This window comes from Neovison vison, chromosome 14, assembly GCF_020171115.1.
Source record: "Neovison vison isolate M4711 chromosome 14, ASM_NN_V1, whole genome shotgun sequence".
Taxonomy (NCBI): Eukaryota; Metazoa; Chordata; class Mammalia; order Carnivora; family Mustelidae; genus Neogale; species Neogale vison.
The window spans coordinates 22,136,406-22,149,226 of record NC_058104.1 but is presented as its reverse complement, the minus strand read 5'-3'; positions in this window follow the sequence as shown (position 1 = coordinate 22,149,226).

Genomic DNA, 12,821 nt, shown 5'->3' with positions numbered 1-12,821 from the left:
GTCCCCCACACACATTCCTCCATTATAAATGTCAAACAGGATCACACATGTGTACATGGCTGCATTCATGGAGAATACCCTGTACGGTGTGCATCCAACACCTTTCCTAGCCCCGGTCCAACCTGCCGGGGACACATGGAAGACTAGAGGCTTAATCAGAGTCTGAAGCTGATGGGAGCTGATGGGTGGACCTTCCACTGGAGTTCTGGGAGTTATTCCGTTAGAGAAATGACCTTGCATTAAAAATAGAACTACTGTAGGGGCGCCTGGGTGGCTCAGTCATCAAGCATCTGTCTTTGGCTCAGGTCATGATCCCAGGGTCCTGGGATTGAGCCCCACATTGGGCTCCCTGCTTGAAGGGAAGCCTGTTTCTCCTTCTCCCACTCCCCCTGCTTGTGTTCTCTCTCTCTCTCTCTCTGCCAAATAAATAATTAAATTCTTAAAAAAAAAATAACTACCCTAGGGTCCATAAATCACACTGCTGGGTATTTACCACTCAAATACAAAAACTATGAATTCAAAAGGATATATGCACCCTTATGTTTATGGTAGTGTTACTTACGAAAGCCAAACTCTGGAAGCAGCCCAAGTGTCCATCAGTGGGTCAAAGGATAAAGAAGATGTGGTATATACAGATACAATATGGGATATGCTTCAGCCATAAAGAGGAATGAACTCTTGCCATTTGCCACAACGTGGATGGAACTAGGGAGTGTTACACTGAGTGAAATAAGTCAGTCAGAGGAGGACAAATACCATATGATCTTATTCGAAGGTGGAACTTAAGAAACAAAACAAACAAAGGGTAAAAAAGAGAGACAAACCAAGAAAGTATAGAGAACAAACCAATGGCTATCAGAGGAGAGGTGGGTGAGGGTTATGGGGGAAAGAGGGGATGGGGAGTAAAGAGTACATTTTTCATGATGAAAAATAAAATGAAAAAAGTTGCTTTGCTGGTATAGTGTTTGCTTTGATGTGCATTTCTTGGACCTACCATTCAGGACAAATTTGGGCAAGATTCTACGCTGTTAGCCATGTCCGGCACAGGTGGATTCACAGGCCCAGCCCACTTGTTTTGTGGTGTGGAGATCAGAAAGCCTGTCTGGGGAATTTGGCCGGGACTTAGCAAGCCTTGGCTGGCTGAAATTCCCTAATAACATCTACGCTTCATCAATAACATGCGGGGGCTGTGTGTGCCTATTTATATAGTATCTGTAGTCCTTTAATCAGTGATATGTTTTTGAGATTCATCTGTGTTGTTGTATATACTAATAGCTTATTCATATATACATGCATTTATATAATCTCAAAAATATCTACCCCACATTATGTTTATCTACTTACTGCCTGATGGGCATTTGGGTTGTTTCAATTTTTGACTGCTATGGATAAAGCTGTTATGAAAACCTCTAGTACAAGTCATTTCTGAAGACATGTTTTGTTTTGTTTTTAATTTTCCTTGGATAAGTACCAAGGACTATAATTGTTGAATAATATTTATGTGCAAGTTTGTAAAAAATTGCCAGTTTCATGACATGTTTAGATGTTATAGTCCAACCAGTAAGGAATGAGATTTTTATGAAGAATCCTCATCCTTGTCAACACTTAGTATTGTCAGATTTTCCATGAAAGTGGCTTTGAAACGATATCTAATTGTTCTATTAAGTTGCATTTCTCTAATGATGGAAGTGTTGAGCTTTTCATATACTTCATATATCTGGCTTTGTGAAGTGTCTGTTCAATTCTTTTGTCTTTTTTTGGGGGAGGTCACAAAAATTGTGTTTTTTTTTTTTTTTAGTATGGTTATAGGAATTCTTTATGTATAATAGATAGAAGCCCCTTTTCGGATGTTTGTGTTGCAAATACTTTCTCTGAGTTGTTGGTTTGTGGCTTTCTATTTTTAATAGTGCCTTTTGATGAAAAGCTCTTAATTTTGATGAAGTCTGATGGATTATTTTCTCTCTTATGATTTGTGCTTTTCATGTTGTGTCTAAGAAATCATTCTACTCAGATCCTAAAGATACTCTTTTTTGTTTTCTTCTGGAAGTTGATAATTTTAGCTTATATGTTTGAATCTATGGTTCATTTCAAATTTTTTATGTACAAGGTAAGATAGGAGTCGAGCTTCTGTTTTTGATGTTATTAATAGATAGAATCTAAAACTTCCAAATTTTTATTGGCAGTCTTCGAAATACAACTTTTGGATATTGATTTTGAAATATGTGGGCTTGTGAGTTTACTTGTTGTTTTTGTTTGTTTGTTTTTGGTAGATACCTTAGGATTTCTTTCTAAATAATCATGTCATCTGTAAACAAAAACACTTTTATTCTGTCCTCTTCAATATTTATGTTTTTTATTTCTCCATAGTGTTATTGTGCCACTTAAGACATTCCGTACAATGAAATGGGAAAAAAGTTTCAATAGTTCACCAGAAGGCATGATGTTAATGCTAAAGATCACTGTTGTTGTTGGTGGTGGTTTTTGTAGATGCTTTTTATTAGATGAAGAAATTCCTTTCTAGTCCTTATCTGCTGGTATTTTTTATCATAAATGGTTGATAAATCCTGTTGAATGCTTTCCTACATATGTTGGTAGGTTCATGTAACTTCTTTCCATAATTGTGCTACTATGATAAGTTACATTAACTTTTTCTTACATATTAAATCAACCTTGAATTCCTGGAATAAACCTTACCTGATCAAGATATGTCATACTTCTTAAATATTGTTTGATTTACTTTGTTCATATCTAGTCAGGAATTTCTATTTCCTTTATGTTCATGAGGAATATTGGTGTGGAGTGTTTTTTTTTCTGTTTTGATAATGTCTTTATGAAATTTGGGTATTAAAGTTATCCTGACCTTATGTAAGAATTGTTCTGTCCTCCTCTACGTTCTGAAAAGACTTTCTTTTTGTGGAATGGGTATTATTTCATCCTTAAATGTAGTATATGATTCACCGGTGAAGCCATCTGGGCCTAAAGTTTTGTTTGTGGGAAGGTTACTTAGATTACAAATTCAACTTCTGTAATAGACAAAGTCCCATTCATGTTTTAAAATTCCTTCCTCAGTCAGATTTGGTTATTTGTATCTTTCGAGAAATGTGATTGTATCATCTCAAATGAACTTATGGATGCAAAGATATTTATAATATTCCCTTATCTTGCTTTTTATATCGTGTCTTCTCTTTCATTCCCGATATCGATCATTTGTGTTTTCTCTCTTTATTCTTGATCAGTCTTGTGAAAGGCTGATCAATTTTTATTAATCTTTCTGAAAGATCAATTTGGGGCTCTGTTGATTTTCTTCATTTTTAAAAGTTTTCAGTTTTATTGATTATGTCTAATGTTTCCCTTTTCCCTCATTTATTTGGTTATTTTGTGTCTTGTTCCTGCTGCTTTTTCTAGCTTCTTCATGTGGACATATAGATCATTGATTTTTTTCTGCTTTCTCCTGACACATTGAAAGAAATCCTGCTAAGGTTCATCTGACATGCCCTCAAGGTGCGACCCTAATTTGTGCCCTTAGGGCCTCATTCTCTGCCACCGAAGGTGGGAGTCAGTCTGGACTTCTGGCCCCTGCTTGGCAGCCTGACCCCGCTCTGCCTCTTGCACAGGTACAGGTCATCCGAGAGGCTCTCGAGGCCCCCACTGGAAGTGCTGGCTTTATGTTACTGCCCTTAGTCTTTGCAAATCCACAAGACAAGTGTGCTGTCTTGACTTTTTTGGTTTCAGGAAAGCAACAGCGAGACTAATTAATTCGCCTAAGACTCAGGACATGGCTGAGATTCAGATTCATCCCTTTTGACTCCAAAGTCAACCTCAGAGGACTTGAATAAGTTTACCCAATTTCACCAGCGAGTAGGTGGCAGATCTGGGATTTGAACCTGGTTTGATCTTACTTCAACACAAAAAAGAAAGGAAGAAAACCAGATGTGCAAAGAATACCAAAGAACTCCGCTTACCCTCACGCAGGAGACTGGTGGTGTCTTTGAGACATGGTGATTAGTTCACAAACTTCTAAAAGCACAGATCGCACGTCCTCAGCATCGAACAGAGATGGGATCCTCCCAACAGATCCCTAAAGGAAACTGCACAGCCATCTGTCAGATCTCAGCAGATCAGGAAGAAGAGTGTAGCCAGTCATCTGGTTTAGTGGCTTCTTTTCACAAAGAAACTGAGGCTTCAAGTGGAGGTCCTCCTCCCCCCGCCACCCTCTGGGGGGGTACTTGATATGGAAGCTGCTGTTAATCATGGCGGGCCCTTCAAGTTGAATGGACTCTCTTGAGCTCATATAGGCTGTTTTATGTCAGTTCACACAAGAGCCAGGTGGGGTGAGCAGGGCAGATGTTTTTACTGGTGTTCATGGCGGGAAGTCTGGGCGCCCCAGAAATGACTCGCCCCTGTCCTGAGTGGGCAGCAGGGTCTGCACTTGGACCCTGCACCTCCTTCGAAGTCTGCATTGCCTGTGACTGTCGAACAGAAAGTGGCTGGTTACAGGGAGCCGGGAAGGAGGAGGGCTCACTAAGGACATCCCTAAAACTTGATCAGAAACATTGGAGGCCGCTCAGCCCAACCCACCCTGTTCAGGCTTGTTTTCCACTTGAGAAAAAGCTGGCAAGACTACAGAATATCTTCACAGCTGTTTATGGCTTCCAGTAACTTCCTCTAACCTTTCCCCATCTGCTTTTGCAGTGGGAAAAATCACTTTCTCCATGTGATGGGTCTTCAATATCCCCTTTCCTACCTCCTTGGTACTGTACTCCAAGATACTACACTAAATTACAGTGATTCATTATTCCTATTAAAACAAACAATATCCCCAAATTACCCGGCAAACTAAACAATTGTGAACAGTAAATTCAAACAGTAAAACACGGGCACACATTGGGTAAATGTTATTTTCCCGAACAAGAAAGGCTTTCGGCAAAGTGTTTAAGTTGAATACAACAAAAGGCAATTTAATTTAGTAATACAGCTGGGTGAAAAATGGAGACCTCGGGTTTAATAAGAAGGGGAAAAAGACACGCATATATCATCCAAAAGGATAATTATGAGAAACTATTTTGTATGATCCAGCTAAATCAAAGCTTCTAATGCTTTCTTACTTCTGTCAAAATAGGGAGATTTAAGGCCTTAAAAATGGGAATTTTGCAGACTTCCCTGCCAAGAAAAAATGATTTGTCTCTTGATAAATTACTATTGGGCTTTATACTTGGGAAAAAATACACTTACATTGAAATAAATGCCAAGGTATGGCTAGAGAATTTATATTATTCGTTCATATCTATCACTGGATTGGTGGGGAGACAGCAGTCCCATTTAAAACATCTCCTGGCTTGCTGACAGAGTGCCACAGAGACAAGATGAACACCTCTGGCGAATGGGGCGGGGTGGGGGGAGGTGCAGCCCTCCCCCTCCCCCGCTGGGAGTCTGCACAGACCTGGCATTGGGATGCTTTCTTTTCTTTTTCTCCCCGGAACACTAACCTTCTAGCCACTCTGGGGTCTACATTTCAAGAAGCCCCCCCCCCCGTATGGGCACGTATCTTTTCCAGATTCTGCACATTTCTGTGGATTCTTGTGCACGTCTGAGATGAATGTGTCTTCCAACCCAGAAGGACAATGGGGAAAATAGGAAAGAGGGACTTTGGCAAACGTCAGCCTCCCACCTGTCAGGTATGAGAGGCCCAGAAAGGACTGGCAGCGTGACTCTTTGTAGCCTCTGTCAAAGGCTTGCCGAATAGAGAAATGGTAATGACCACATTGGAGAGAGAACGTTGGCCATTGAGGTAGGGATGCAGACTCCAGCCTCATTTCTTTCACTGCTTGTGAAAGCTTGGGCAAAAGGCTGTGCTGGGCCTTCCCATCCCCCGCCTGTCACACGGCTGATTTGGACAAGCAACATTGGCCTCCAGTATTTTTTGCACAAGACTTCCTTTCAGACACACTTTTACATAACATTGCATTTTGTCATACAGAGAAGACTCCAGATAGACGAGAGCGCTCCTCCCTTTTGCGCCTCCTGGGGACCCCCAAGTCACTCCCTAAGCTCTAGAGCCTCAAGGAATGCACTTTGATGAATCACAAAATGGGGTGCTTTCTAGGGATCCATCCAGGTTGAGCACACTATGGTGCTAGGGTTGCTCTTTTCTGGAACAATCAACTGAGGCAGTGAAAATGCTTCCACAGCTTTGCCTGGTGTTCTTGTTTTCCGTGGTGGTGGTGGTGGTGGTGGTGTGGGTGTGTGTGTTTGGAGGAGAGCTTTGTGACAAACGCAGGTTTCCAAGACATAAGAACTGGGGTTTGTGGTAAAGCACACCCCCTTCCTTATACTGAGATGAAAATGGAATTGTTTCAAAAATCCAGGTAAGGGGCGCCTGGGTGGCTCAGTGGGTTAAGGCCGCTGCCTTCGGTTCAGATCATGATCCCTGTGTCCTGGGATCAAGCCCCACATCAGGCTTCCTGCTCAGCAGGGAGCCTGCTTTCCCCTCTCTGTCTGCCTGCCTCTCTGCCTACTTGTGATCTCTCTCTGTCAAAACAAAACAAAACAAAACAAAACAAAACACCTTAAGAACCTCTAAAAAAAAAAATCCAAGTAAAATTATTATCCCAATATTTGTCTTCAGAATTTGGAGCATGCTACGCTCGCTAAAGGCTAATTGGCTAGTGTTTACCCATCCCATATTCCAGTAAGTTCTAGAGCAGGTGCTTTCCCAAGCAAAACCGTGCAAAAAACATGACGCTTCAATCTTCTAATAGCTGGATTCTGACACATCTGCTACAAAAATAAATAAACTAGATGTTTTGAGGAAGGAAGGTTTTTGAATTTTGTTGTTGTTGTTGTTCTCTCTTGGTACTTAGGAAAATGCACTGCTATTTTTTTAAAAAAGATTTTATTTATTTATTTAATTGACAGAGAGTGAGAGAGAGATATCACAGGTAGGCAGAGACAGAGAGAGAGGAAGGAAGCAGGCTCCCAGCTGAGCAGAGAGCCCCATGTGGGGCTTGATCCCAGGACCCTGAGATCATGACCTGAGCCGAAGGCAGAGGCTTTAACCCATTGAGCCACCCAGGCACCCCGCACCACTATTTTTAAGCTGAAAATGTTTCTAACATGCCCTGATCATTTTCCATCTGAGTAACACCAATTTAAACACCCTCAATCCAATTTAACATCCTCAATCTTTTTTGAAGTTTACAGAGTACTACACATTTCACAAAGCACTGTTTAGCTTACAAGCATCATTTGCAATAGACTTTATCGTCTGCAAGGTGCTGCACCTTTTCCAAGGTACTTTACAGTTTACAAAGCCTTTCATGGTTTCCACGTTCTGTTGTATAAGCCGCTTTATCATCTCAAAAGTATTTGGCATTTCCTAAAGCCCTGTTGCCATTACAAAGCACTTTGCAGCTCACCAAATGCCTCGCAATTTGTAAAATGATTCCAAGCCCATAACCACATCGGGTTTTCACAGACGCTGGTGACATAATTGCGTCTTTCTTCGATGATTATAAGGATCATGCTGTGCGTCAGAGTCATAATTGTGAACTTGTCTTTACTGAACACAGACCGAGTGTCCCATGGATGCTTGTTTACTGTCTGATTGATGAAGAATACTACGCTCTAAAGTGATGTCACTGGTGACGTCCTGAAAGTTTGGTCTTGATCAGTGGCTCTCTATGGTGGGGACAGTCTTACCCACCAGGGATGTCTGGCGATACATGGAGACATATTTTGTTGACGCAGCTGGGGGAAGGGATTCTACTGGCATCTAGTGGATAGAGGCCAGGGATGCTGCCTAGGGTTCTACAGTGCCCATCACAGTCCCCACAACAAAGTCAGAGCCAGTCCATAGTACGAGTATCACCAAGGCTCAGAGGCCCTGGTCTTGATAAAGCTCAGACCCGCTGATAATTTCATGCTCCTTATCGCCTGCTTTGGGAGGTTGCTCTCAGTTGCAAATAACAGGAAACAGCCTCACATGGGCTTAAGCATGGTGTCCGTTTTTCATTTTCACCGAACCAGAAATCAAGAGCAAGTGCAGGCTACAGGATTGGGCGATGAAGGCGCTGACCCACGGCATCAAGGACCTCGGTTCTGTCCTTCCCTCGGGTCTGTTCGGCCTCAGCTCATCCCGAGGCAGATTCATGGGCTGTCAACTGCAATTGAGGTGTCTGCTGTTGTTCAGATTCAAAGGCAAAGAAGCTGACTTTTCTCTCCCAGAATCATAGAATGACCCTTGGGGTGTGAATAAACACCTGCATTGTACAGCGGCTTGCCTAACTGGAATGCGTGCCATGTGCCCGGGACAGAGCCTTATCTACAGCCGATGCGTGGTGTTCATCACACCTTCCCTGCACCCCCCTTCCATCCTTTCTTGGGTACTAACTTTTGGCCAAGAAGTAGGGATTTTGAGAGAACAAAAACATAATAAAAATCACTTGTTGGTCCCCTCAGGAATCCTTTTCCTTTCCCAGGAAAAGGTTCCTGGGAAATAGCTGAGCAGATTTACGTGCAGAATTCATGCTGCTTCCCGGCCTGGGATCCTGGACTGTAAATCCTTCCCCAGCACATTACACATGCACACATACACACACACTCTACCTCTTGCAAATTAAAAGTCATATATATCTTGCCAGAGCATTTCTGACACACAGCCTCAGCATTCAGAGCCATAGACAAGTTTTATGTGTCCTGCTGTGATGGATTACTGGCTGGGGAGGTTGCAAAGCCCAGAATTCAGTGACTCGTCAACAGACTTCTGGGTTCTGGGCAAGGCTCACTCTCTCTTGTCTAGAAAACCTGGTCTGTAGGAGGTCCCTTATGTGGGGACGTTTGACTCGAGAGCAGCTTCTACACTAAGGTGAAAAATGGTTTGTATGGGGGAATCCTCACCATCAGCTACATGCTCTGTTGTGTTTTCACATTTGCTTTGTAGACACTGCCAAGCTGCAGGGGTCTGCCACCAGCTGCTCTGTGATGAGGAATGGGCCTCATAGATGCTTGTGATTGGCAGCCTTCGGTGGCCACTGGGTACAAGTCAGACAGACCCCTTGACCTGACGCTCACAGTGGGGCCCCCAAACACTCCATTGACCGATCTCTCTCCAATCATTATTTCCCTGCAAGTATTACCTACTCCATTCTGTCTGATCTCTTAGTTCTGTAAGTTTTATGTGTTTCTGGATTAGAGAATCTGGAACATAACAGGTATGAAAAAGCAACAGACTTGGGTCTTCATTGTGACCTGACCACCTCATGAGCATGGGTGAGTTGCCTATTAAGTGGGATTCAGTTTTCTTGTCCAGAAAATGACGAAAATGCCACCTTGTAGAATAGATGTATGTGTTAAGTAAGATAATTATTCATTGGGCATAGCTCAGTGCCTTTATATAGAAGGCGATTAATGAAGATGTTATTTTTCCTTGACTTTTCTTTCCCTGCCCACCTTGTTTTCCCTTGTATGTGTTTATTTCTGCAATATTTTAAGGAAGGTGCACTTCATTACTCCTGTAAGTCCCTCAAAGTCTGCGATGTTTCCAATTCTATAGCCTCCTAGCTCGTTGTATTTTTCCTTTAGCGCTGATCCCAGTTTCTATTTATTCTTGGGACTTCATCCTTGGCTCTTGAGGACTTCTTGTAGGAAGTGACCTCTTGTTGCCAGCTTTGTGGAATTAACTGCATAGTCTTTATACCCTTTGGTAGATGGCAATTTGCTTAAGAGCAGAGAACATTTCTGTCTTGCTCCTGAGTATGGCACCTCGATACTCCTCATACCTAGAACAGTTTCTGACACTTAGTAAGTGCTGAACAAATATTAGATGAATAAGTGATTGACTGGATAATTGAGATGAATTGAGTACTTCTTAGTACCAGGCACTGTGCTAGGTTCTTTATGCATGTAACCTCAGAGCACCTGAATACCCTGGCACTATTATTACCTTCCTATTTCCTGATGAAGAAATAGGGGCATAAGGAGGTAAAGTAGCACAAGGAAGTAGCACATCTGGGAAGAAGCAGTCAGGATTCGAATTTTTGTCACCCAACTCCAAGCCCAACACCTGACCATTGTCACGAAAGCTTCAGTTCCAAGATGGCAGGCCGTGGAAGTCAATAATGGGTTCAGGGCTTGGGTAATTTGAGGATTGGGTCATCCTGCTTTAAAATCACCAGCAGTTGCCCAAACAGGATTCACAAAATATGAATCTCTTTCTTTCTTTTTCAACAGCTTTTCCTGTCTTGGTGTCCTTTGATCTTCACATACAACTTTGCTTTGTTGATGAAAAAAAAATGGGACACAGCAGGGGTAAGTGGTTTGCCCAAGGTCACTCATCTAGTCACTGATGTGGAAACACAGACCTGGAGATTCCTGGAACAATCAGTGGCATAATCACACCAGGTCACTGCAGTCAGCCAGGCCTCCCCTTCCACTGCCTATTTCGGAGGGGAGCGCGATGTTGGTCTGCCTGAGAGAGAGCCAAGGATGAGCCTGCTGCTATGGGAAAGTCCCGGAATCAGGGGCCTGGATTTTGGAGGCAGCCACGTTACATGGATCTGAGCTCCTGACAACTATTGGCTGAGTCCTGTTTATCCATCTGAACAATAAGGTACGATCGGGTATTTTCTAAAGACCTCAGTGGGATGTATTCATTCAACAGATACTTATTGATGCCCGGGAAGACCTAGTCTTCCTGACTCACCTCTGTGTTCCTTGTCCGTAGTGTGCTTTCTGCTACATAGTGAGTGGTAGGGGATTACGGAGTGAATGGAGGACTGTGAGTGATAGTGGTGGGAGGAAACAGTGGGCTGCACCTCGTCGGCCCCTTGAGCTGCCTTTGAGCTGGGAGAGAGAGGGCAGCTGCTAAGGATCCCGCACTCTGCCGAATCCTTCCGCTGAAGTCGATGCAGTGTGCTTCAGGTGCTCTGGGGGGGGGGTGCAATTAATCCAATTTGGGAGATGGCCAGGCATTTCAGGAGGACTTCTTGTAGGAAGTGACCTCCTGTTGCCAGCACCTTTAGGATGCTCAGAGGTAAGCAGGGAAAGAGGTGTACGTGCAGGGCAAAGCTGAGGGGCGGGGAAGAAACCGGAAGCCTTGCCGGCTTGTTCAGACAGACTCAGAGTTAAGGGAATGGAAGTTAAGGGAATGGAAGGACCTGAGGCTGAATGTTCTGGTGAGGCGGAGGGGACCGGTGAGTCTGGAGAGTCAGGTTATTCTGCTTGTGGAAGCGGGAAGGCCGGTTTGGGTGCTGTCAATGTGTGGAGAAGGGTATTGGCAGGAGGGCTGGCCTGAGGAGAAGGGGATGGAACGAAAGGAAGACACGGAACGGGCCTTCTGTGCCCATGTGCTCTATTCTGAGATCGTAAGGCCCTGCGGGAAGGAGCTGAAAGAGCTGATGTGAAGACAGCTGCAAAGCTAAGTGTCTGTGTTTCTGGTCGCTCTGCTCTTCCCCGTGGCAGGGGCAGAGAGCACCCACCTGGGAGAGGCAGGCAGACCGCTCAGCCCGAGGCCCCCTGCTCCCCTGACCTCCCATCCTGGGCTCTGGCTGGTGGCCACTTGCTGCCAGCCAGGCGTCTCCCGACTGCGAGCTGCACACTCCATGGCCCCTCCTGCCCTCGCGGCGCAGAGCTGACCCCGCTCATCATGTCCCCGCCGGTCTGATCAGCATGGCTGATCTCACCATTTCCTTAAGTGGTGTCTTTGCCTTTTAATTTATTTCCTTGACCCCCTCCAGTTCTAAGGCAAACTCTCCGTCAATAGAGAACGTTCCCAGGGATTAGCTTCGGCTCTCCTTCATTATCAGTTTGGAAGCAACAGGCCCCAAAGCATTTTCCATCCTGAGAAGATGGAGCGGTGCACGCAGGAGAGAGCCCTGGGGCGGCAGGCAGGACCCGGTGCACCTGTGACCTTGAGCAAGTCAGTCAAGCCTCCTCCATTCTATGGGAGAGAAAAGGAAATCGTGTTTACTGAGCCCCGGTATCTGGCCAGTACTGTGTTCCTTCCTCTGTGCTCTCCCTGTCATCTTAAACACATTCTTGTTACAGAGAATGTGCGTTTGTTCATTCATTCATTCATTCATTCATTCACTAAATGTGTGAGGTCAGTTGTTCTGCGGCTGTCTAACTCTTCTGTCAGTCTACAAGCACTCGGGCGTGGGGTGCAGGACCGCTTTTCATTTTCAACGATCCTTGTACTCCTGACACAATGGCTGGGCACCCAATACATGGTGGATAACTGACTCTGTGCCCTCCTTTGGAGGCCAGCAGCCTGGCCTCAAACAGGAATGTGACTCTGGAGCCCTGGGACCTGGAAAAGGTCCTCGAGCCTCGCTGAGCCTCATCTCCAGAAAACCGGGGTGCGGATGATATCTGCTTGTATGCGCAGTGCAGAACAGCTTGATTTCTGACAAGGTGGGTGGACAGGACGAAGGCTATTTTAGTGTCACAGCACATGAGGTCATGTGAGGAGAGGTGGTCAGTTATGAAGAAGGAGAAACTCTCTGGTAGCACGAGGTCCACTGGGGGCCGATGAGAGCCAGGAGCACACTCTTCTTGAGGACCACTCGTCCTCAGCGAGGACCTTCTCCCAGGACAACGACCCCCACCCCCGTGGCTTTGGTATGTGGTACAAGGATAAGAGAAGAGGGGGAGAGAGAGAATGGCAGGTGGGCGGAGAGCTCGGAGGCTCTCAGAGGAGGTTTAAGAGACAAGTGGAGACGTGGTGGACGTAGCCATTGGATTTCATGTGTATTTAGGATTGGCGGTTGGTTTTCCTGTTTCTTGCTGGAAAGAGTGTACTCACGTCCTGTTGAAGAAGTTGCTAA